General features: G+C 34.1%; 1 long non-coding RNA gene across 1 annotated transcript in view; it reads left to right on the top strand.

Annotated features, from left to right (window-relative positions):
• LOC135842361 (uncharacterized) overlaps positions 1-26,377 on the top strand; it is a 239,249-nt gene that overhangs the window by 200,379 nt on the left and 12,493 nt on the right. Inside the window, exon 5 of the long non-coding RNA XR_010558115.1 lies at positions 19,779-19,919. This is a non-coding gene — a long non-coding RNA (uncharacterized LOC135842361). The remainder of the gene's footprint in view (positions 1-19,778; positions 19,920-26,377) is intronic.

Below are 26,377 nucleotides of genomic sequence, written 5' to 3'. Positions count from 1 at the left end.
GCGCTCTCGCTCTTACTTGTGTGCGCCACCTTGCACCAAAACATATGCGACGACCTTCGAACGCTAATGAACTTCGATTTTTACTCAACTTAATGGTCGAATATCGGCGTCCGAGTCTTCCCAATACGAGCGAGATGCTATGTACATCGTGTACTATATAGCCATAGCCGTATAATTCGAACCACAACCATGAACCACGTGGGCGCTTCCGTTAATTAGTCCTATCGATAAGAACTGATCGTCGTCATTTACCGGATGGTGCGAAGTTGGTACGTGTCCGACTGAAATGGCCACTTGTTAGGGCTATAACATTAATTTTGTTAGATGAAGTCGACTCGACTATTTGTGGAGATATCCGCAGGCTGACAGAATTTCCTCCAGTTAGAGGTACCTGGACCTGGACCTACCCTGCGAGATGAGGTGTATTTTATTGATGTAATTTGGTGAATTTTTTGTGTGGATTTCTTCCTTTCTTCATTGATCCCTTTGTTTCATTTTATGCATATGGTCCTACACGGATGTGTTTTTTTTTGGGAGGGGGGCGGGAAAAATACTCTCATTATAATGATATTGCGCTTCAAAATATCGGTTTTGAACACGCCTTTGCCTCTTTTCTTCATACATACGAGTAGAAACAAAAATTGCAACTGTCTGAATTACATTTTTCTGTGGAAAGGGTCTTTTTTAAAATTTCAAAACATGGTTTATAATTTTTTCATGTTGGACCACCCCCACCCCCCTCCCCACCCCCACTGTAAAGTGATGAAATTGGCCTCTGATTCAGAAGCTGAAAATAGTACTAAAAATTACCTCTGATGTAAAAACTCTTCCTACAATTTTTTGACTTCCCCTCCCCTCACCCTTCTTTTTCCCAAAACTTCAATTATTTCCATCTTTGAGAAGGGTGCCCAACGCTTTTTGGGATTTTCATAGATTATGAGCATTTATTAAATTTTTCACCTGTTGAAATTGATTTATTTTTTATTTATTTTTTTTTAGCAGGGGTTATTTATGAAATATGCACGTTATTGTGTGAATTTCGAAAAACAATGAGGGAGGATTTTTGCTAAAATCAATGGAAACCTTCATTCTGAGTTGAAAGTTATTCAGAAAACATTTTTGCTCCGGTGATGCATTTAAAGTGGAGACACGTGGGTCTTCAAAGAGGGATCATTTTTTAAAAAATCGTATTTTTCTTTTGCTCTAGACCCTATCCAGCCAGTTTTGGAAGAAATCAATATCCAAGACTACTTTTAGGACTCTCCTGACCGGTTGAAAATTTGCAAATTGCTTATTTTTGAGTGAATTATAGTAGGCTACTTATTTTGAAAATTTTTTCTCCTCATGTATTTTGCTTTAAATTATAGATACTAAAACTTCTAAAAATATAATTTCTGAGGCTGCGAAAAAATTTTAGAAGGTGGTAGTGTCAATTTTTCGGTCACTATTGTCAATTTCAAAACATCGAAAAAATGTAACAAGTTATTGGATGTTTTGCTCAATATTTTGAAATGGGCAATAGTAACCAAAAAATTAGTACCACAGTAAGCTATTCCAAAATATTCTTCTCGATTCAGAAGTCATATCAGTCTTAGCATACAATTTAATGCGAAATATTTGAGTAGAAAAATTTTCACTACATGAATTTGCCCCAAAATGAAGAATTGGCAAATTTTTATCCGCCCTGTAGAACCCTAAAAGTGGTCTGCAAAAAATGAAAAAAAAGTGGAAGAAATTCAAAAAAAAATTGTTTATGAATATCTCATAAGTATACGTATTTGATGTCCATAATCCGAGAAAATTTCAACATTTTTCATGCGCCCATTGAAATTTTGACAAAGGAGGAGGGGGTGTTTGGAAGGCAATGAAGGCCTCACATTCCTAAAATGCATTTATTCGAACTCAATGTTTTCGAAAACTTGACAAAGGAAGCGCCATGCTATTTAATTTTTTTGATTTTTGATCATTAGGTCGGTGGTAGTGAAAGGGAGAAGGAGGGGGAGGAAAAGGTCGAATAGAATAACTGAAATTTTTGAATTGATAAAAATCGATTTGTCATACTTCTTGGAACTGGAGCTTGAAGATTAAGTACATTCAGAGAATTGGCAGTGAGAGGAGAAAGAGTCAGAGGGATGCCCAATTGCCCATGCCCTATCGCCCTCAGGACAAAAATGAGGGTCTCCTGAAAATTGTTTCCTCCCCTCCCTTTTCTAAGGGTAGCGTGTTTTTTAAATTTTTTTCTATTTTATTGAGGTCGAAAGTAAATTGTTTACAAAACAGAATTGTTTGCCTATGCATTTTTCCTTATAAAGAAGTCAGAAGACACTTTTCTTTCCGTAAAAATTGATAATTTTGTTTTCAAAAAAAAAGTTTATTAGAGAACTTTTTTCTAAAAATTTTTTTTTAAAAACAGGTTTTCTCAAAAAAGAAGCTTCCCTTCATTTTAAAAGTTTCAATTTTTGAGAGTTGACGCCAAGAAAAAATTTTCTTTCGCGATAACATGATTTTCGAAGAGATGTTTTTTTTCTTACGAAGAAGTTTTTTTTCCAAGAAAGTTTTTCGCAAAAGACTTTTTTCTACAAGCAACGTTTAATAGTTTTTGTCCTATGAAGTTCCAACTTTCTCTTCAAAAATGAAGTTTTCATTTTCTGTTCAAAAATTACGCTTGCACTTTCTTCCCTAAATATTTAGTTGATAAAAAAAAAAAAAATGGGTCCTCTGGAAAACACTGGTTTGGGTTTGAAGAGCAAAGCTGCATTATGGATCCTCATGCCTCAGTAAAAAATGAGCCAAATTCGTTGACTAGCAAGTGGCCTAAAGGTTCCTCGGTGAGGGAAAGTAAACCACCCATCACTGAGAGAACTGTTTAGTAGAAGTTATGTAACCAACATGACGATACGAAAAGTAGAAATCGTCATTAGATAAATTCATTTATAAAGAAAACATGAAAAGTACATGAAACAAATAGACATTATATAAATTTCGCGAATTTGCGTAAGTACATAAAAAAATTATAAGAAAAAGTACATTGACGAACCAACGAATTGAAAAGGAATGAAAAAAAAAATGAAATTTTAGCGAGTACATAAACAAAAATCAAAAAACCGAGCACAGCCAAATATTATTGAGAAAATTCGCGAATGCCTCGAAAAATTGGAAAATTTATCAGATAAGTTTGGAATAACAATTTTGGCCGTTGCATATGCCCCCTGGCTAATTCAAATTTCTCAAAGCAAGCTTAGAGAAAATTGAATTGACCATAGATGAAAATAACAAAATTGTGAAATAATAATAAACAATCAAAAATTACCTAAATTAATTTTATCGCGTTCTAAATTAAACAAAACAATAAATTTAAAAAAAAAAAAAACAAAAATATATAGGACAATATTAAGTATGAGGAAAAAGAGACAAAAACCGGGAGACATCATGGAAAAATAAAAAAATAGGAGAAGAGAGTGACACCAACGTGAGACTCGCGTAGATGGAAAACAACGAGCCTGCACCATGGTCTGTCACCTTCTCTGGAATGTAAGGCTTGGACAAAAGTCCCTCACCCCATTCCAGAGAGTAGGAAAGGAAAACAAAGGAAAACAAAAAGATAAGTAGGAAAAATAGGAAGAAAAACTGGAAAGTTGGAAAATTGGATCAGAAAGATGTGCATAGAAATGCCACTAAATCAGAAAAAATTTATCATTTTCATTTCGAGAATAAAAATTAATTGATCAGAAAAATCAATATCTTTGAGCAGTTTGAGCGAATAAATTTACAGAGGAAAGCGAACCATAAAGATCTAAAAAACATTTTTTCCTTTTGCGTTTCAGGGAAATCAAAATAAATTTCAAAATCAATTGATCATCAAACATTTTATTATATCCACAAAAATTATGATCCTGCAAAGGTTTTACAAAAGATACAGACTTGCCCCCTGCATGAGAAAATGCAGTAAAATAAGAGAGTTCGGTTTTATCAAAAATCATTTTTAAATAACGTTTTGTTATACTGATGATTATAAATTTTGTATCAAAATTATTGACAAGTTTGAAAAAAGGATTTATAAGTTTGATTTCAACTTCAAGATCTTCAGACACGTTGGATTTGTGAGAGTTCTCACTTATAGTTACATCTAAAACTAGTTTATCATGAACTTTTGGAATTTGCGATCCTAAATTTATCAAGTTTGAAGTTTGTGGTCTAGTAACACTATTTGAAGACGACTCAAACATGATTGGCTCAAAAAATATTTCATTTTCTAGTTTCAACAAATCAAACTCAGAAAAACTTGGACTGAAAACATAGTTTTCCGAATCACAACAAGCTTGAGATAAAATTGAGGGTTCAGATACCTCAACTATGTTAATATTTTCAATCTCCGAAAAATTCTCAACTGAATGAGCCTTTTCATATATTTTGATCTCACGAGTTTCAAACTTTGGTGAAAAATCAAGACAAAAATTATTTGAGTTTTCTGCTTTGGGAAAATCATCAATGATTTTAAATTCAGTTTTCAAAGAATTATGAGTGAAATCACATGCGTGATTTTTGTCTGAGTTCAAAATTTCAAGTTGGAAATTATTTGTAGTTTTGTTCAAAACTTCCAAAGATTCGCTCGATACTTTTGCCTCACAAAAATCATCCATAAAAGACATATCGATAATTACATGATCGGGTTTTTTGTGAACTCTCAGACCTATATGGTTTAAATCGAGATAATTTCCATAAGTTTGTTCGTAAACTTGAGAAACAGATACAAATTTAGGCTCAATAAAATTATTAAAATCCCTATTTTCAGAAGGACACTGTTTTGTATCGCTAAAATCGAGATAATTTCCATAACTCTGTTCATAAATTTGAATTGAGCTTGTAGAATCATAATTATCGGTTGCATTATTCGAGGACAAATTAACATTACCTTTAAATGTTTCTATGAAATTTGACACGGGTATTTGATGTAAACATTGAGAGAAAGACTCACCATAATTTTTTTCATTATTTTGAGATAATAAACCAGACGAAAAAGACGTCTTTTTACCTTCTAATAAATCTAGGTGATTATGGAGTCTAACCAGAGTTTTAGTTAATGTAAGGAGACAATTGAACAACTTGGGATTATTTGAGAATTCCTCCATGTCTTTCTTTGATCAATCAATTTTCAAAAAAAAATATAGCATAAGATAGGTAAGGTAATTGATTACGTAATATCGTGGGTTATAAGTATGTGAAAATAAATCGACGATTTATCAAATAAAACATCGCAAATAAATAAAAATTACAAAAACATATTTTTTTCAAAATATAAATACCACGTATACTTGAGTACCAAACGAGAACTATGATGTGATGACGTGAGTGGTGATGAGCTGAACGAAATAAACAAAAACAGCGAAATATTATTACCAATCAATTGACACAAGTGCTGGTGGTTCAGGCTGAGAAAAGCGATATCGATAATTCCAGAAAATTGAATGAATTTGACGAATTAGGCGGACTCATTTGACAGAAATCGGAAGTAGTGACGTAACATCAAGGTTGACACACTCAGCATACTCAAATTCCGCGGAGAAAACGTAGTCGTAGATATGTAATTACGTACAGACGATATACATACAGATGTTTGGATCTTGGTTTAGAATTTCAACCAAATGACTTTTTTGATCGAACATTTTTTTTTTAAAAACAGTTAAAAACAAAATAACTATGTAAAACGAAATAACGAACCGTTTCGTTTCTATCCCGGACGGGCCCCCATTTATGTAACCAACATGACGATACGAAAAGTAGAAATCGTCATTAGATAAATTCATTTATAAAGAAAACATGAAAAGTACATGAAACAAATAGACATTATATAAATTTCGCGAATTTGCGTAAGTACATAAAAAAATTATAAGAAAAAGTACATTGACGAACCAACGAATTGAAAAGGAATGAAAAAAAAAATGAAATTTTAGCGAGTACATAAACAAAAATCAAAAAACCGAGCACAGCCAAATATTATTGAGAAAATTCGCGAATGCCTCGAAAAATTGGAAAATTTATCAGATAAGTTTGGAATAACAATTTTGGCCGTTGCAGTTACTGTAAAATTTAGTGAAGTGGCCCTCTGGTAACCCTTTTTGTAGAATTTACTACATTTTGTAGTACACAATACTAAGAAATGTAGTAGAAAAAGTACATTTTACTACGTTTCTTAGTAGTTTGTACTAAGAAATGTAGTAAATACTACAAAAAAATGACCAGAGGTCCTCTTTACTAAACTTTTCAGTAATTTTTACTAAAGTGATTTTTCTCAGTCCACAAATGATGAAAATGTTATGCCCTTTGTTTTCTTTCGTTTTCCCCCCAAGGATCTCAGTTTATTTCCAAAATTTATTGTTGGGATGAAAAATTTGATTTTTTTCAATTTTTGGATTAAAAAATCAAATTTTATAAAAAAAACTGCGTGTGCTCCAGGAAAAATAAAGAAAATTAGAATCCTACAGTTCAACTATTTTCACTTGTATTGAGTGCAATTTAATTTTAGCTGGTTGGCCGTATTTTTCAGAAATAGGTATCTTGAGCTTAAATTAGAAAGTTCAACCTGGGTGATTAAACGATTTCTATTTTGGAGGCCACATTGGTGATGAAAAAGTCACTATCGCGGCGTGATTTGATTAATTCGGCTTTTAAACCTGAAAAAACCACATCATTTAATCTCATATACCTGAGCCTGTATGTCTCGAACTAGTTTTTTAAAAAAAAAGATAACAAGTGAATAAACGCGAGACGCAAGGTGACCATTTTATTGACATTTCACGTCAGATGCTCGTGCCATACCTTGTACATCCTCTACCTGCACATACACCGAATGCATTGCATCTTATACGAGAATGGAAAAATTTCAAATATCTGGTCATACCACCTGTTAAAATTTTAATCCACGGAAGCCCCGGTTCATTTTGGGTATCACTAAACATACAATAAATCGTCGTATCCTTTTAGGAAGATGGCAGAGGCGGGTGGTGCGGCTGTAGAAGCGAGAGAGAGGCATTAACTACACCGACAGATGTAATAGAATTTAGCCATTAAAATGTTTTGAAAGATATGTGACATTTTAAAATACTGTTACTATCTTTTCCTACACCATACGAGTACATCTAGTGATAAGGAAGATGTCGTCTTTTTTTTCACCCTTCTCCTTCTGGCTTCTTCTACCTCAAGTCAGTGCTATGCTATGTACTTATTCGTGTGTGTAATGGTGTACCTATCTATGTAATTGTGTTAAGTCGAAGAGGCAGCATATTTATAGGGACTGTCATCCTCGTATGCTTTCTTTATTTATAATTTTAATTGATAAATAAATAAATACCACGGAGAGAAATTAAGTATGTAATTTCGGAATCTGGAGTATTTTTAGATAACAGACCAAGTTACGCAAAGGGCAAAGGGGAGAGGTGGAATCTTCCTGGAATGACAGGTAGTATGGTTTCTTCTGCTGGCACCTGTTTCTTCTAAGAAGAGTACCTAACCTACCTATACTTTTTAGCAAGTATGGAAATTTTGTGTCGGTGAGGACTGAGGAGTGAGATAATACCTATATTCGTGGTTATCGTTAAAATACTTAGCGAGACAACAAATATATTATGTAATTATGATAATTGACCTAAACGTGTAACGTGTAACGGTAGCCAAGTATGAGTCATGCGGCTCCTTAACACCCATTCGGTAAGTCCTTCGATTTTTATTTTGCGGCTGAAACTCGATAAAAGAAGAGAAATAGGTATTTTACGATTACGAGTCGAGTATATGAACTTACTTTCAAAAAAACTAGTTTATTCTATCGCGAGCAAAATCGAGCTGCTCTTAATGAAATCAACACAATCTATTGTATATGCAATAATAACGCCTGTTTCATTTACAGGGTTTTTCGTCTTTCGGTATACTACACCTAGGCTAGTACACCGTCCTATTCTAGTCGTATATAAAATAACAAGTGCTAAACAAATTTGTACATGTTTTTTTTCTGTATCGCGCGTTTATGTTGTCTTCATCTTTGAATATAATTTGTTATTCGACTGGTCGATTTGTACCCGCATTTTATATGTTTAATTTTGTTATGTAAATTTGTTATTGAAAAAAAAAATAACATACCTAGAAGATACACCTTACATTCGAGTATATATGCGATGTAGGTATATAGAATACATTTACCGATAATAAATTTCACCGGCACATCCGAATCCGAATAATTTTTAATTGTAGCCGAAAGATTTGTAGAGTTGGAAAAATTTTTAACGCGTTGAGTGAAATAAATTCTTCTCTACGAATACTGCCGGAGATCTACGAGCGGCGTGATTCTGCGAGGGAGTATTTACTGGTTTACTGTACGTGGAATTGTGGTTTGTGGACCTGTTATTCTGTGTCCTTCGATTTAACTATGGTATACGAAGAAAGAAACAGAGAGACAGAGAGAGATAGTGCACGTATTTTAACATATGGTTAAAAATCTCCTCTTACCTGTACACCTGTTCTAGTTGCCTCAAGTTATTGGAATTTTTCACTTCGAAAATCGTCGTCGCCGTATGTGAAGACTCGGCTACGGCTCTTCGCTACGTGTATTTTTATGCCGATGAGGAATGAATATTTAGACTACTAGATGTCCGCGGCTTGACGAACTCGTTATATTGTAGTTGCATTTTTAATAAGCGGTTAATTTATCCGACATAAGGTTGCTATTTAGTTGCCTAATTGCTCGACTGACTGATATACTTATAATGTTGGTTGGTTGGGTTAGGTTAGCTGGTGCTACCTTGTCAACGAGTTACACGCGGTAATCTATTTCGATAAATTAATGATTGAGTCATTTAAACGTGTAATTTATTGACCACCGATGATTTTATACGATTACAGCGATTAAATGACTAATAGGTTGACTGACAAATTGTCCAAATGGTTATTTAGCTCATTCTGCTAAGTAAATTAGCTGTCACCGGGTGCAATGACTTGATTTGCTGGATTGGATTCTATTCGTGTTAAGTTTGATGATTTGTGGAGGTTCTGTATTTGTTGGAGTGGATTTGTTTTTTTTAATGAGTTGGGTGGTTTGATTGGGGGGGGGGGTATTTGAATTTACGGATGGGTTTGATTTTATAGTTGGACAATTTGAAAAAAGAGCTGATAGTTTTCGTGTTTCAAGTCTTATTTTAATTTTTGGTTCAAAGGATGTCAATTTCTGATAGAAATGTCAACATTTTATTTTTTTTAAATATCAATTTGTCAATTTAAAAAAATATCAATTTTCAATCTGAAAATTCCAATTTTTAATTTTATAAAATTCAACTTTTCATTTAAAAAATGTTAGTTTTAAACTCGGAAACATTTTCATTTTTACCTTGAAAAAAATAATATGATTGGAAAAATGTCAATTTTTGTCTTGAAAAGCTGTATATGGCACCCATAAAATAAAAAAAAATAAAAAATACTGCTATTCAGCAAAAAATTCAACTTTTCATTTAAAAAATATCAATTTTCAATTTGAAAAATGTAATTTTATTATTCAAATTCAGTTCTGAATTCTAAAAATTTCAAATTTCATTCAATGAATATCAATTACATAGTCAATTTCTGGTGAAAATGTCAAGAAAATACCCATTTTCAATTTTTAAAAATTCAACTTTTGATTTCAAAAATTTAAATTTCCAACTCAATACCTAGAATGTTAACTTTTGGTTTTAAAAAATGCCAGTTTGCAATTCAAAAAAATTCAACTTATGGACCTGAAAAAATAGGTACGAGTTTTTCATTCAATAAAATTTCAATTTGTGATAAAAATACCAATTTTTTATTTAAAAGATGTTAATTTTTGGCTTGAAGGTACTAATTTTTAATTAAAAAATTTCAGCTTCAGATTTGAAAAAAACATCATTTATTGATTCCAATGTTAATTTTTGATTTAAAAAATGTCAAATTTCAATTTGAAAAATGTAATTTTATAATTCGATTTCAGTTCTGAAGTCTAAATATTTCAATTTTTTATTCAATGGATCTCAATTTCTGATAAAAATGTCAACTTTTGAATTGAAAATATCAATTTTCAATTTTAAAAAATTCCACCTTGGTTTCAAAAATATAAATTTCTTACTCAATACTAATTAGATGTGAACTTTAATTTGAAAAATGCCAATTTTTGATTTAGGTAGAAAATGTCAATTTCCAAATTTGAAAAAAATCAACTTTGAGATTTGAAAAAATAAGTACAAGTTTTTCATTCAATAAAATTTCAATTTGTGATAAAAATACCAATTTTTAATTTAAAACATGTTAATTTTTGGCTTGAAGATGTCAATTTCCAATTTAAAAATTTCAACTTTAGATTTGAAGAAATGTCAGTTAGTTATTGACTCCAATGTTAATTTTTGAATCCAAAAAATGTGGGGTTTTAAATTGAAAATTTTCACATTCTTACTTACTTTTTTTTATCAACGTGCCTTTTACTGTAACAAAAGCCAGAGACACGTCAGATATAAAAAGATCACAGTTGAGTGGGAAGTGTGCAAGAGTGAAGATGAAAAAATTTGAATCGATTGGCTGTGGCCTGTGGACTCTGGATCATCACTTGGAATGTCTGATAATATAGTTGGTAACTTGAATTTAGTTTTCAACTTGAGATAAAAATGTAAAATTTTGATTTGAAAAATGCCTAGTTTCGATTTGTGAGGGGGGAGGGTGATTTTCAAAGTTTCAGGTTTTGATTGGAAGGGGATGATTTTTAAAATGTGAACGTTTTGATTTAATAAATAAATGTCAATGTCTGATAAAAATGTACAATGGATGGAAATTTTTGATAAAAATGACAATTTTTTTTTAAATTTCAATTTTTTATTTTGGAAATGTCAAGTTAGGTATTTGAGAAGTGGCAATTTTTGCCTGAAAGATGTCAATTTCTAATTTCTATACATACCTACTTGAACGTCAAAATCAAAACATGTGAATTTTTTATTCAACAAATTTCAATTTGGGATAAAAATTTCCAATTTTCAATTCAAAATTTCAACTTTGGATGTTTTAAAATACCAACTTTTGATTCCAATGTAAATTTTTGATTTTAAAAAAATATCAAGTAATTACAAACACCCAAAAGAAAAAAAAAAAAAAACTTAAATCAAAACTTTTTATTATAAAAATACCAGCTTTTAATGTGGGAGAAGAGGATTGATAATAAAAAATCTTAAATTTTAAATTAATTAGTGTCACTTGAAGACCAATTTCTGATTCGAAAATTTTCAACTACATGTGAACTTGAAAAAAACGAATTTTTGATTAAATATGTTTCAATTTAGGTATGATGAAAATGCCAATGCCAATATTTGACTTGTAGATGCAAATTTTTAATAATTCTCACCAGTTTACTTGGAATTTACAAAAATGTAAGCATTTCATTTGAATGTTAATTTTGATTTTAAAGAATTTCAATTTATTCGTATGATTTGAAAAATACAATTTTTTGACTTTAAAATGCCGACTTGTAATTACCTACCAATTTTCAATTATTATTTTTTTCTTTCTACTCGTACATACAAGATGCATGAAAAAATTTAATTTTTGACAATTTAAAATGCTGAATTTCAGGTATTTTTCTCATTGAATTATCCAAGCATCCAAAAAAAAATCCAAAAAAATAATAGTCTGAATTTGGGTTATTCTTAGATTAGAACCTTCTACAGTCATCTCAAAGTTTTATAAAAGACTTTCTGGAAGAATTAGACAGATTTTTTTCGTATGCCAGTCGGCAGTCGACTCCCCACTTTACCTTACCTCCCACATCCCAAAAAACCCCCTACTTTCGTCCCTGTAAAAAATATAAATTGTTGTTTTGGCTGTTTTTGAGCTGTAATAGCACCTGTCATTAGGATTGATCGAAAATCATTATGGTAAGCACGTAATTTCGTATAGTGTAAAAATAGTTGTCGCGTCGAATAGATATCCATTTATTCTAATTTTATTACATCAATTTAATAATCATATTTTAACTTATCATCTGTCCAATAAACATACTCGTATATTCATTCTTATAAACTCCTAAGTCGATTTATTAATTTGACAAATATAAATCTGCTATATTCGCGTATAACCTTGGTTCGAACCTAAGTCGAAAAATTAATCTAGCTACTTGGCAACTGACTCGTTTTGTGGTCGTTATTGGGAAAAAAAATTTCAACATGGAGAACAAATTTTCTGACGTCTTCTTCTCCTCTTCCGCCCCCTTCTTGTTGCCTTTTACATCTTTTTCAATGTACATTGTACATACATTACAGGTACAGGTTCGTTCACACTTGAACAACGATTACCTGTACCTACAATGTTGGTGGAAAGTAAATAATGCGATATTCTTCATTCATACCGTGACTTTTGGCGTTTGTAGTATACCCAGTCTAGTATGTCTGGTGAAGTACTGTTTGACTATCTTTATATGTATGAATGAGAGGATGAATCCATAAGTAATGGAGTTAAAATAATATATCGATGTTTTAATAGCCGTATCGAAGTACTTGTAAAATTCAAACATCACTCAAGATGCCTAATTTGGCACTACTGTAGGCGTGTAATTTGCAAATTTATACCATGTGGTGTTTTTTCAAGCCGCGGTATGAAAATTCGTAAGTTGAGAAGGATATGATATAAGTTATTTGAACTGTGTGAGCTATTAGACTATACATGGCAGGGAAGAGAACACGTCGTTAATTCGTATTTTTTTGTTTACTTGGGATTTAGGAAATGAAATGAGATCATGTAATTACGCAGTTTTAATACAAAACGCGCATATGAAGAAAGATTTTTTTGTGCTGGAGAATAGTCAGCGAGATGGTATTAGAGTATTACTTTACTTACACGTCATGTTATTACTCTATTAGTCATCGGAATTCCGCATTAATTAATGGCTTCTGTATGTGAACGATAATATGGTACATTACATTTTTTTTTTTTTTTTTTGTGGTACAGAAGAAGGAAAACATTACCGAATTACCACAAAGCCTATAAGCCAGACTCGTAAGTAGGCCAAGCGGTTTTGTTTTTGTTTTTGCCTGTTTTTTTTTTTTTTTTTTTTCATCTCTATCTTTCTTCTATTAAGGAGATTTTCATAGATACGTGTAGGACGTATCGGATGATGAGAGGGTGTGAGGAAAGGCGCCAAACAGAGTCGCGTATGTACAATCTGTTGTAATGGGAGAGCAAAGCGCGAGGTTAAAACCGAACCGAAGCAACAGGTGCTCAGACCCGCATCTTGTGATAGCCACCAGCATTATCGTACGGATATTCGGTTCTCTGTGTTTTACTACTATTAGTTTAGTATAGTCTGTTATTTATCCACTTGTTGCTCTTGGTCTGCGCGATGTGTATGTATTTTGCCAGCAACTTGTTGTGGCCGATTCTTTCTTGATGGCTTGGCATGAACGCCAAGTCCATACTCCACTTTGCTGCTCGCAAGTGAATCGCGATCATAGACTCGCAGTAGACAAAAAAACCAAGATAAGAATTGCGTATTGCGGTAGTTATATCGACTCTATACGGTCGTATATATAGGTGTAGATGGTATCGCGACCCGAAAAGAAGTTACAAGAAGAACAAACAGCATTAAAAACCAAATCGTTAACACGATAGCGAATGTAATAAATGCCAATAAAATGCGAAAACCTAGACGATTATTATCGTTTATTTACAGTATGGTGTAGCCAGGGGGTGGGTAGGGTGGACTCGGGCCCGCTCAAAAACTTTGTGGGCAAGTTTGCTGAAAAGTGTAAAAATTGAAAAATTACGAGTATTTTGCACTGTTGATTTCTGTCGATTATAAACCCAGTTTTTTGATATATTTTGACTTTTGAAAAATTTTTGCCTCGGCTCTGTAAATTCTGTCAAAATTTTGAGCTTACACGAATTTTGATTAATTTTTTGATTGGTGGTAGGTACCTAAACCTATACCTTTTACTCAAGAAGTCAGGAGTCTCCGCTTTTGGGCTACGAAGTGGCCCTAATTCTCGACCGGTGCCTTTTCTCATTCAGGCAGATCGCTTGAGTGGGCATGTCGCACTAAAATATGTTCATAGTACCTACTCGTATGCTGTGATTGTGCAGTTTAATTTATTCCAAAATTTTGAGGAGGGGTCGAAAAATTTCGAACATTTTGTTTTTGGGCATATTTCGCCTTCTATGGGGCCAAAAGTTCAAATTTTGAATTTAAAGTTGAAATGCGTGCAATTTAGAAAAAAAAAATATTTTTCCAAATAAGCTGTCCTAATTAATTTTTGCGCTTTATGGACGAATTTAAAAACTCTGGCGATATCGAAACTCAGAATGAAGGCTCCACAGAATGATGAAAAATGTTAATAGGTATCAGTTTTCATGAGTAATTTTTACTTTCCGAACAGCGCGAAGCGATGTATAGGAAAGTATTGTTTTCGGCCGGAAAATGAACTTTGGAATTTACACTCCTTTTTGAATTTCGACTTCACACAAGTTTGTTTTGAGCAATTTTGAGATGATGTGTGTATGTATGTATGTATAGATTTCCCCCATACATTACGCAGCCCATGATATTTCACTGACTTTTTGCGGACCGACTTGTGTTGGCACTAGCAGGGGCGCGCTTGAATTTTTCCACGTGTTCTCACAGCAGCTTACTGCTGGGCCATGAGAAGAAGGTATATACTCCACCAGGTTGGAAAAAGACTTACATTTAGGCTTGTAATTCGATTTTCGATTTTTGAGGAGAGCTCCCCACTCAAGTGTATGTTTTTTAGATATTCCCCAGACTTTTTCCGCCACCAAAAAAATGTTTTCATTGACTTACAGAGAGGTGAGGAGCTCGATTCGCTCGTGTATGTAACGCCAAGTTGATAAAATCAGATAATGCAGGTCTTTAGTGGTGTTTTGCCTTATGTACACACTGCGTTGCTTGTTTTTGAATGTCTGTAGCGGTCGAAAACAGAACAGACTTTTTGCAACCCGGTACTGGGCTGCAAAAAGTCGTGATGGGCCGCAAAAAGTCTGAGGTTTACCTAGTATGGGCTGCGTAATACCACTTTTCATGTGTATGTATGTATGTATGTATGTATGTATGTATGTATGTATGTATGTATGTATGTATAGATTGCCCCCATACATTACGCAGCCCATGACATCTCACTGACTTTTTGCGGACCGACGTTTGGTTTGCACTAGCAGGCGCACGCTTGATTTTTTTCATGTGTTCTCAAAACAGCTCACTGCTGGGCCATGAAAAGAAGGTATATACTCCATCAGGTTGGAGAAACACTTATATTTAGGCTTGTAATTCAATTTTCAATTTTTAAGGAGGGCTCCCCACTCAAGTGTATGTTTTTTAGATATTCCCCAGACTTTTTCCACCATCAAAAAAATGTTTTCATTCACTTCCAGAGAGGTGAGGAACTCGAATAGCTCGTGCATGTATCGCCAAGTTCATAAGATCGGATAATGCAGGTCTTTAGTGGTATTCTGCCTCATATACACACTGGGTTGGCTTGTTTTTAAATGTCTGTAGCGAGTGAAATTAGAATAGACTTTTTGCAGCCCGGTACTGGGCTGCAAAAAGTCCAGATGGGCCGCAAAAAGTCTGAGGTTTATCTAGTATGGGCTGCGTAATACCACTTTTCATGTGTATGTATGTATGTATGTATGTATGTGTCAAAAAATGTCTGTACGCGCGATAAAAAGCGACTTAATGATGATATCTGATTGAAATTTGTAGAGATGGTCGGAAGTATGGTAAAGGTGGCACAGTAAGAATTTGGAGTTCGTAAATGCCATAGAAAGAATTTTATGAGCCTTTAAATGCGAAAAATGAATGTATAGGCAACCCCCAACATTTGTCAAGGCTTAGTCTTTACGTGGTAAACATCACATATGTTTTGTCTCCTTTTAGTTCACCTGCAGTAGAAACGCATAAGGCACGGTCCGAATTAGTTACGCTTTATTTTAAAGTGATTATTTTATGAATACGCCGCATCGCCATGGCGGGGGTGGGTGTTTCTCATTTTTACGATTTTTCGATACCTACTTTATGTTCGGAAAGTTTGTGATGCGTAGCATCAGATTTTTTTTTTACTTACTGAATAATTAAATAAGTGACCTATTTAAATTCAAAAAAAAACATGAATCACCAAAAATGGTAAATTTTAAGGTCATCTGTTTGTTTGACCCGTGTGCCTGGAATCTCAAGGTCACATGACCTACCAGCTGGCTTCACAAGGTAGTCTGCCTGCCTTGTTGGCCTCTCAGGGTCACTGACCCATGTGTCTAGCCTCTCAAGGTCACTGGCCCTACCTAGCCTCCCAAGGTCGTCAGTCTACATGCATGGCCCTCGAGATTGTCTGCTTGCCTGTCTGGGCTCCCAAGGTCGTCTGTCTGCCTATCTATCTGTCCTCCTAAGGTCTTTGACTCGTCTGTCTGGATTCTCTAAGTCGTCTGTTTTTCTGTCTGACCTTATAAGGTCATTTAACCGGCGGTCTGGGCTCTCAAGGTCACGGTTCTACCTGCCCAGACTATGAAAATCCCCTATCTTCTTGTATGGGCCTCTTAAGGTCATTGATCCGTCTGTCTGTCCTCTTAAGGTCACGGACCTACCGCTTTAGCACCTCAAGGTAGTTTGTCTGTCTGTCTTCTGAAGGTCATTGACCTGTCTGTCTGACTTCTCAAGGTCGTTTGTCTGCCTGGTTGGCTTCTCAAGGTGGTCTGTGTATCTGTCGGGCCTCCCAATTTCGATCTGACCTGTGACCACGTACGATCAGATATGATCATCTGCACCAGGTCTTCAGCCTGATCAGGAGAGACCAGCGTTGCGCAGATCAGGGTCTTGACAATCTTGGACCGGCCTTCGCCCCTGAATACATACTTATCCAAGTCGAAATCAAAAAATCAGTTTAACTAGTTGAAGTTTTTGGTTATATGAGGATTTTAAGCCATGTTTTTTCCAAAGTTTGTGGTCTCGTTCAAGTTAAAGGATGGGTACAGTGTGGTTCCCCTTGTCAGTTTAATATGTAAACTGTGTTTTTGTGATTCAAGGGAGCTGATCGTTCTCATTTTGAGAGGGAGGAGGGGGTCTCAAATTTTAAGATTGTCTTCCATATGGGAGAAGGAGATCTTAAGAAAATCCTGTGGAAGTTTTGCTTTTCTATTTTAAACATTTTCTTGACACCCTGATTGGTGTATCTACCTTATACATATTTTGATGCTTTTTCATCATTTTGTTGAATTTTTTTTCCTGAGAGGAAATCCGGTAATGACCCTCGTAGCTTCTCAAGTCGAAAGTAAGTTTTAAGTGTTGGAAAAATCGAAATAAAATTTGAAAAATGGAAAAATTAGACTTTAGTTAGGTACTCATGTTTGAAAGAGCAGGCATTTTTTTTTTTTTTTTTTTTTTTTTTTGAAAAATCAGCATTCAGACCTTGTTTGAGAATTTCTAAAATTTCTTGGACAAACTGTTTCTTATGAGACTTTTGATGCAGGTCCCAATGGTCCCATGAATGTATTTGGTCCCTTCAATTTTTAGATTATGCGATTTGTAATATCGTGGCTTACACATTTTTTATGCTTTTTTCTATTTACCTGGAAAATTTCCTGCTCATTTGACCTATGATATTATTTTCTCGCACTTAGTCGTGCCAAAATTCGGATATACCAACATTTGGCTAGACATCCTGTACACAGCTTAAAGGCACATCACGATGATAAAGAAAAATTCCACCTTTTTGGTGGGTACCTGTACTGTACACTACAGACATTGAACGTGGTATAAACGTACGAGTTTTAAATTAGATCGAAATCACATATCGGACGAAAGATTCCCTCTTTGTTTTTTTCTTTCTCTATTTCACTCTGTGACTAAATGGCAAACAACGATAGAATAAAATTACCATATACTTTACCTAGGCACTGTTGTGCTCGCGAATACTGTAGGCAACAGGCACAGGCTGCTGGTTCTATATGTGTCTGCGCTGCGCGTTCTTCTAATACATAAACGTGAACCTGTTCAAAGTGCGAAAAATTCTGCACCATGGTGCTGATTAACGACCTCGTAATCGTCAGCATTCGATGAGACTGTACTCGTATTATAGTACTTACGAGTATAATACTCCGCATGTGTACAGATTGTATGGACTTTTTTTCGCTTTCTGTATGTTTTTCTTTCTTTCGCATTTAGTTTATTATTCTAATCGTACTACGTGGAATCTTCCTCCAGATATAACTACCATAAACTATTCGAGTATTTATTCATTCTCATTCGCTTCTCGCGCTTTCCAGTATATAAATAGGCTGGTTTTAAGGGAAAAATGCGTAAAATTAAGATTTTTATCTAAATATTTGATGATTTGAAAGATTCGGCAAATACTGGTTATAAATTACATATGGACAAATAAACCGGCGGCATCGGCCATTCTACAGCATCGCGCCACCAAACCAGTTCTAAATTACACAAATTACAGTTATACCAAGACAAACTATCGTAAATTTTTCAGTTATTGTTTCGTCGAGACCTTGAACATGACCTGTGATGGGCGGCAGAGGACGATACTGATTTCCATTTAATACATTTTATTCCAATAATCATCGATATTTATTTAGCATGGGCGTATATATGGTAGAACGAAATTACTTATTTTCACAAATCGACTAGATGACTCGGTGTGGCGCTTTATGGCTTCGTGGATTTTCATTTTGATTACTGGTTTCTTCGCTTCATCACCTGCTTGGGTGTTTTAGTTTACCGAAACCGCGTGCTGTATGAATTCGAGTTGTGTGTAGTGAGGTTGAAGAGAGGAGTGAAGAGTGTATGCCCAAAAAAGTTCGTCATCGTCGGAGATTTCCTATGATCATTCTGCTTTTGTTCTAAATCGTGCATGAAGGTTTAAAATTTTTGGAAAAAATTTGAAACGTTCGTAAATTAATTAAGATTGAAATTTTTTTCAGAAATATTAAAAATAAGTTTTCTAACAAAAAAAAAAAAAATTGAAATTTTGAGTGAAATTAATTTTTATTTTAATGAAAGATATTGAAAAAAATGTTGTCTCGAGACAAGATTTATAAATGTCTGTGGCTCAAAACTTTTATTATTTCAGGGAAAACGACTTTTCAAGTTATAAATCCTTCAGATAAAACCAGTGAAGGGATGAGAAGGGCTTGCTGTTTTTTTTTATTGGTCAGCTTATAGAATTACAATTTGATTCGGAAGCTCTGTGTAAATCTTCTACATAGTGAAGTCTTGCTCAAAATTTGATTAGCAAAGCAATAAAAATACCTACTTTTCTCCATTGTCTTTTTAAAATTCATCTCCCAAAGATCACAAAATCATGTAAAATTAATTAATTTTGGCTCAATGCTCGTCCTTCGAACTTGAGCCGATTGCAAGACCTCCAAAAAATTAAACCACGCTTTCGGTCGCGCGAATCACCTACTCCAAAATCCTCCTCCCCTGCAATCTGCATGCAATCGTTATTATTTGGCAACTCCCAGTAATTCCATATTTTTGGAGGATTGCCCAGCTGACAATCTGCGAATTGCAATTTTTTAAAACCAAGATGTCATTCGTTACATCAGAGTTGCACCGAAGTCATTTCCACTCACCCCTTCCTTCTCCTTCACCTTTTTGTATACGTATCAAATGTGGATGAAAAATTATCTCAGTTCCTTGTTATGTAGATGTACGAATAAGAGTATTAGATATTAAATAGGTACTTGCAAGTTGCAAGGTCCTAAATTTTCGCTAATCTTGTTCAATAAATTTGTAGGTGGTCGAGAAGTCTCCGCTTAAAGCTTCAACTCACGACCGGATAAGGTGAAAAATGTACCGTTGCGCGGACTTGTTTCAATGTCAACGTCATTCGCAGGCATCAATGTATCAAAATGATCAACTGGTTTGCGATAGATAGGTAAGTTTAAGTACATTACATATCTTTAGTAAGATGTACGTTTGTATATATAGACATAGACAAACTGCGAGAAGCGAGAGAGCTTGTGGTGGCGTTACGAGTACTTACATAGGAAAAAAGTACATACATATTACATATTATACCTCCTGTACTTGCGGCGTGGTAACGTGTATCGAGAACTTATTATTATGATAACCACGATGTTGCACTCGGTTATTACATAGCACGTTAAGTATATGTACCTATATTATTAATACATTTCAATGACAAATTCGCGGCTCGCAGCGTCGCGTCGTCGTACTCGTGGATGGGTATTCATTCATCTACGAGTATGGCTAATTTTATGCGTGGTGTACTACTTACACGAATTCAAAATGGGTAGCATATGTTGGGAAGAAATGGGTTTATTCTGACTGGAGACACCCTGTGTGTAGAGATCCTAGAAATAAATGTCGTCAAATTTTTGGATTCATAATATACTCACCTAATTACAGCACCTTCTCATCATAGGCACGGGCTGGGTCGGTTGGTAGTTCCTGGTGGATGCACCGAATCAAAACTTTATCCACTCCACTTCAGAATCTTACTCCTCTCGTTTTTTCTCAGGTTTGGATATTTGAATGCTGGTTGTGCAACTTGAAAAATAACTGTTTTTTTTTTTTTTTTCATTTTGAACGTTCTAACTTTCAAGGTTGTTGACTTTGTTGAGAGAAAAAAATTAAAATTCTCAGTTTTGAATTTCTAATGTTTTTTTCAATTACTTTGTTTTGAAGAACAAAAGACGGGAACGAGAACAAAAGCTAAAGACATGGTTTTCAGGGAAGAATGAGAACAAGAACGAGAACGAACAAAGAACCATACAAATCAATGGAAAGAACGAACGAAAGAACGAATGATAAAACGAACCATTTGATTCATTTTGGGAACAAACAGAACCAGGAATGAGAACAAAATTTCATTGTTCTCGCAACACTGTTCAAGTGTTCAGGATTGAAAAAATTGTTTTTGTTTCAGTTCTGGGATTGTTTTGGGGTCAAAATTATATCAGTTCCTGGATTTTTTTCAGTTTCGGGATCAAAAAAATTGATAATTTTGGTTTCAGGATAGGTTTTGGGATTGGATTTGAATTTGTGATTTAGTCGATTCCAGTTTTGCGATCATTTCGGACTCAAAGGTCTGCTTCTGAGCATATCCGAATCGTATCAGTGATCAGTAAAATTGTCCTTTTTCAAAGACTTACATGGAATTGCCTTTAAGGTAATGAAATGATGTAAGCTGTATGTACATTGAGAAGAGTTTTTGAAGGGGATGTGATGGATTAGCTGAAGCCAATGTAATGGATTTATTTGTTACATACAAGTGATTTTCTGGATTTTGGGAGTAGTTCTGAAAAATTTCAATTTTCAATTTCAAACATCAAAAAAAGTTTAAATTTATTCAGTTGTCTTATTTTGACCTCTTTCTGACGTATTTCATGAAAAATAAGTTGATAAAAATTACACTCACAACAAAAAATTAAAAATTCGTTCATTTTTTGAATCTTTTCGAATTTTAATTTTTTGTGAGGAGTTCATTTCATCGAGTGAAAGGGTTTTTCTAACTTTTTCAACAGATACGTAAAAATAGGGGTCAAATGGGTCAACTTCACCTATCAAAACTTTTTTTCATGTTTTAAATCAAAAAATCGCATTTTTTCGCTAACTTTAGATTTTATAAAATCAACTTTGCAACATGTTACCATCCCAATTTTTTAAGTGAATATGTTGTTCAGCATGAAAAGTTGTCCATAATAATATTTTTTTTTCAGAATTTTTGAGAGTCAGAACGATATGAAAACTACGTTTCAAAACTTTTTGAGCTAATTTTTTGTACGAAAAAAAGTGGCAACACTGATTTTTATGATATCACCAAAAAGCCTTTCAAAACCCCTAATTATAGGAAGATGTTCCATTTTGATAGGTATCGTGGTTATCGAGTAATCCACTGCTGAAATGGATGATATTTTAGGTTCGCTGAAAACTTTGACACCCCCTGGCTGCCTTTAAAAATGGCCTAGAGGGCTGCGATTTGCGCCATTGGTCATCCCTTTAGAAGGTCTTTCCACACGGAAAATTTCAAAAAAATCGCCGGACCCCCCCCACCACTTCTTGGTCTAATTGACGTGGAATGATCCAAGTGTGTGTGACCTTTGAATTTTAGAATAGGTTCTGGGTGAATTTGTTTTTTTTTGTTTGGTAAAGAGTATGCAATGTATTTTAGATTCTGAAAAGTATGAACCATTTGATTCAGCTCAATTTTCAATTTCATTTGGGGTTTTCTGCATTATTGCTATGATAAGATTATTGTTTCTAGATCTACTAAGAGAGATGTTCAAGTCATCTGCAAAAATCTTTAACCCTTAAAAGTCCTGGTGAATCCTGAAATTCGAGGTAAAAATGCTTTCGATTTCTTGGATTAGATCAACACAAGTTTCACTTTGATTCACAGTTTGCCCCTCCCCCTCCCAGCCACTTTGGGATGAAATCATTTCGGAAATGATGAGCTTATTTATTTGATTATCCTCCAAATCCGAAAAGGCAAAAGATCTTATTGGGTCAATTTTGGAACTGCATGATATGGTCACGTTCGACGTAATGATTGAGTGAAAACATACTTTGGATGAACACCTCGCCCCTTTTTGGGAAACATACTTTGAAAAATGGTGGAATAAAATATGAGGGCCAATGCTCCACTTTTGGATGAACAAATTGGTTGTTGAGCTTTCATAAAATGAAATCAGGAAAAGAGTAGGCAGGGTGCAAAAGAGCGTTTTTTTTTGTTTTTTTTTTACAAATTTGATGCACTTGTTTTAGGAAAAATGTCAAAAAACAGAATCCGATGGGAATGTTTCCAAGTAGACCTCAAATGACGGAAACAAAGATTAAAAATGCATGAATGCTCTAAAATATTGAATTGTTTTGAAGAGTGTGATAGGGTGCCTCGCCCAATTGACCAAATCACAAAAAAGTTGAGCTTTCGAAAAAAAACCGTGATAGAAAATTAAAGTTTCGAAAAAGCTCAAATGTGACATTTCCAACAAAAAACACGAATATAATATGCAGAATTTTTTTCATAAAAAAGGATCAAAAACGTTGGTCAAAAGCACGTTTTCAAAAAAGAAATTGAAAAATGAATTTAAAAAAAGATCCAATACGATATTTTGCCTTTTCGGATTTGGTAGATAATCAAATCAATAAGTCCATCATTTCCGAAATGGTTCTGAGGGGCTGGGGGAAGGGGTGAACTGTGAATCAGAGTGAATTAAAAAAAACAATGTTTTTTCAAGTGAAAAGTATATTATTTTGTTTGGTTTACAAATTTTTAAATGTTTTTTTCCAAGGTTCAATTGAAGAAAAAAAAACACTGAGGCACAAGCTAAGCCAGGGCAAAATCTGTCAAAAATTCGTGTTTCGAGAAGTAAAAGACAATGCTTCTTTGTGATGAGTTGTATTTTTTTTACTCCACAATTTTAGAATTTGAATAGGTGCCTAGAAGGTAATGAAAAATTTCAATTTTTAAATAAAAGACGAACAAACAGGGCCGAACGAAGCGAGGGCAAAAGCTTGCGAAAATTTTTGTTAAGAAAAAGTGAAAATAGTATTTTATTTTTTGTTTGCTTAAAAATGGGGCACCGAGAACCCTTTGATGTCTCTGGACCCCTATGGCAATCGCCAGTTAACATCGTAAGCCAGTTCGCCCCTGCGTCCTCAGAAAGGTACCTACATACTAACCTCAAAATACCGAATTACACTGTCTGTTTACTCGCAGAAAAGTTGCATCTATCCAGTCGTTCGATCCTTCATCTCCTCGCCTGTAGTACCTACCTAAGTTTCTCTCACCAAGACTCAGTTCGTTCTTCTCGTTCTATTCGATTACAAAAGGTATTTCATCATCGTTCATCAACGCAAATCGTATCATTAATCTTTTAACTCTATCTGATCTAAAGGCAAACAGTACGCAGAGAATTACATGGACACAGAAAGACACGGAGATGCAAAGAATATACCAGTCGAATAAATTCTCCAACACTTGGGACGTATTCCAAAAAAGTGCGACCGATGCTATATACTTACCTTACCCAGCTACCGTAGATAAAGTATTCAAAAAGAAAAAAACACCTATAACCATCTGTGATGTGATCTGTGTATATGTACGTGTGACTTTTGCAGTATCATTTTACCTCGTGACCGCTATTCCAATAGAATGGAATCATGAATACCACACGTTACACTGACCACGTAGTAGGTACGATATGGGTAAACCGTAGACCAAAACAAACCGCCAACGTTAATCGGTAATTATTGTACGATTAATTTTCACCGTATCTATATAAAATGCTGCGCTGCTGCGGCGCATATTAACTGTAGGTACGATACATTGCAATATCTATCTATAGGATACCTTATAGCATTGTAGCGGATCGCGCGCGCCAAACAGCGAGGGGGAGGCGAGGGAAGAGTGTAAATACAAGTTCATCAACTATTAGCACGTTTTTTGCGCCAAGTCGTGACTGTATTTTGTTAACGACCTATAACTGAAATAAATGATTTCGTTGCAATTAGAACAATCGAATCGCAATCAATTCTCAATACCTGACAAACGAATTGAACCTTTTAATATAACGAGTATAGTTTGCGCGATTCAACTTTTTTTCTCCCTTCGATCCATATTAAATGGATGCAGCTGCGACTCCTTATGGTATACCTTATATACCTATACTATATACTTACGCTATAATATACATTTTCGCAATTCACGCGTTCAATGATATCTGATTTGTTACGCCAAATTATCTTACTGGTATATAGGTTAATCGTTTCGTATACGCTGTTTTCATTTACACGTCATAATTTATTGCTTATCTTAAGGCGTCATTAATATCAAAATTTATTCGACTTGGCTGTTTATCAAAAAATAATACCAAAATTTAAGATATTTATATGCCTACCTACGTATTTTTACTATGTATGTACAATACCAGATTTTTGACTTTTTACCTTTTTTTTTGGTGCTGTGGAAGGGTGATGTGTTGTAAATACACAGGGTGTCCTATGACCCCCCGCCCCTCCCTCATTTCCGTCCTCTTCCTCCTCCCCCTCCCCCTCTTCTTCTTCTCACTCCTCCTGTCGAAAGTAGAGAAAATAGTACAATACTTGATTTTGATTTGTGACTATAATAAAATAATTGAAGGAGAAGAAGCACGAAACTTCCAATCACTCAATAATTTGAATGAAAAATTGATTTTCTTGTCATGATTTTTCCAAAAATTTGATAAATAAAATGTCCTATGGTAGAGCAATATCCCAATAAAAAAATAAAAATTAGACAAAATCGTGGAACAAAAAAAGGATTTTTTTTTGAATACTTTAATATAACTTCCCCTGAAAAATTCTGACAAATGTCAGATTGTAGATGAGCTTAATAAGTTTTTACACGAAGGGGGGGGTCCCTGATTCTCTGCTTGAAACGACGCTACTTAGTACTTAATTTTCAAACATGAAAATTCAACTTTTGATACGCATTTTCTTATACCTACGTAAATTTTTTAAAGTAGATGGGGGAGAAGGAGGGGGAATTCGCTAGTTGCACTTTTTTCAGAGGATCGAGACATCCTCCTTTCCTCCGAGATGCCAAAATAGCAATTTCCATAGACAAAATTGACCTCAGATTAAGAAATTTTAGTTTTTTTTTACAACAGGAAAATTTGTACCTTGAGTTGAGGAAAATTTCAAAGATTTCTCTTTTTTTTGTCCTCTTAATCCTCTTAGGATTGTCTTCAGTCAACCCAATATCACTGAAAAAAACTGTAACCTCAAAGCATAAGAATTACATGTATGGTTCTTATATATATAATGAAATGGTACGTAATTTTGAAAAAATATCATGCTCATAAAAAAATAAGTGATCCATCACAAAATTAACTGAGCAAATGCAAAAATTTCTGAAAAATGAAACTAGGGAAAATTATTTAAAAATAAGCAAAAGTTCATATAACTTCGCAAAATTTGAGCAAAATCTTAAAAAAAAAAAAATGAAGAAACAAAAAAAATGCGGAAATTTTAAAAAGTTCATTCACTATCATATGAAATGGAGTAAAATTTGATAAAAATTGCACAAATTATTTTAAGCATCACTCATCCTTCTCTTAAAAACTAATATTAATATTTTTTGAAATATTAATTGTGATGCAAACATGCAAATTTTCAATTTTTGTCAAAAAAAAAAGCTTTGAACTCTTCATTATTTCTTGAGAAAATGAAGTCTACGTTCAAAAAATTTGTTTTTCTAAAGCTGCAAATTTGTTTTTCTTGTTTTAATGTAGGTAAAAAAATACGTGCAGTCGTGTGATTCATTTTCCTGTTTCTGTTTCTTTTTTTTTCATTCGCATTTTTTTTCATTATTTTCTATTGTATTTGTGA

Source organism: Planococcus citri, chromosome 1 (assembly GCF_950023065.1).
Source record: "Planococcus citri chromosome 1, ihPlaCitr1.1, whole genome shotgun sequence".
In the NCBI taxonomy this organism is placed as follows: Eukaryota; Metazoa; Arthropoda; class Insecta; order Hemiptera; family Pseudococcidae; genus Planococcus; species Planococcus citri.
This window is presented reverse-complemented; position numbering and strand designations above follow the sequence as displayed.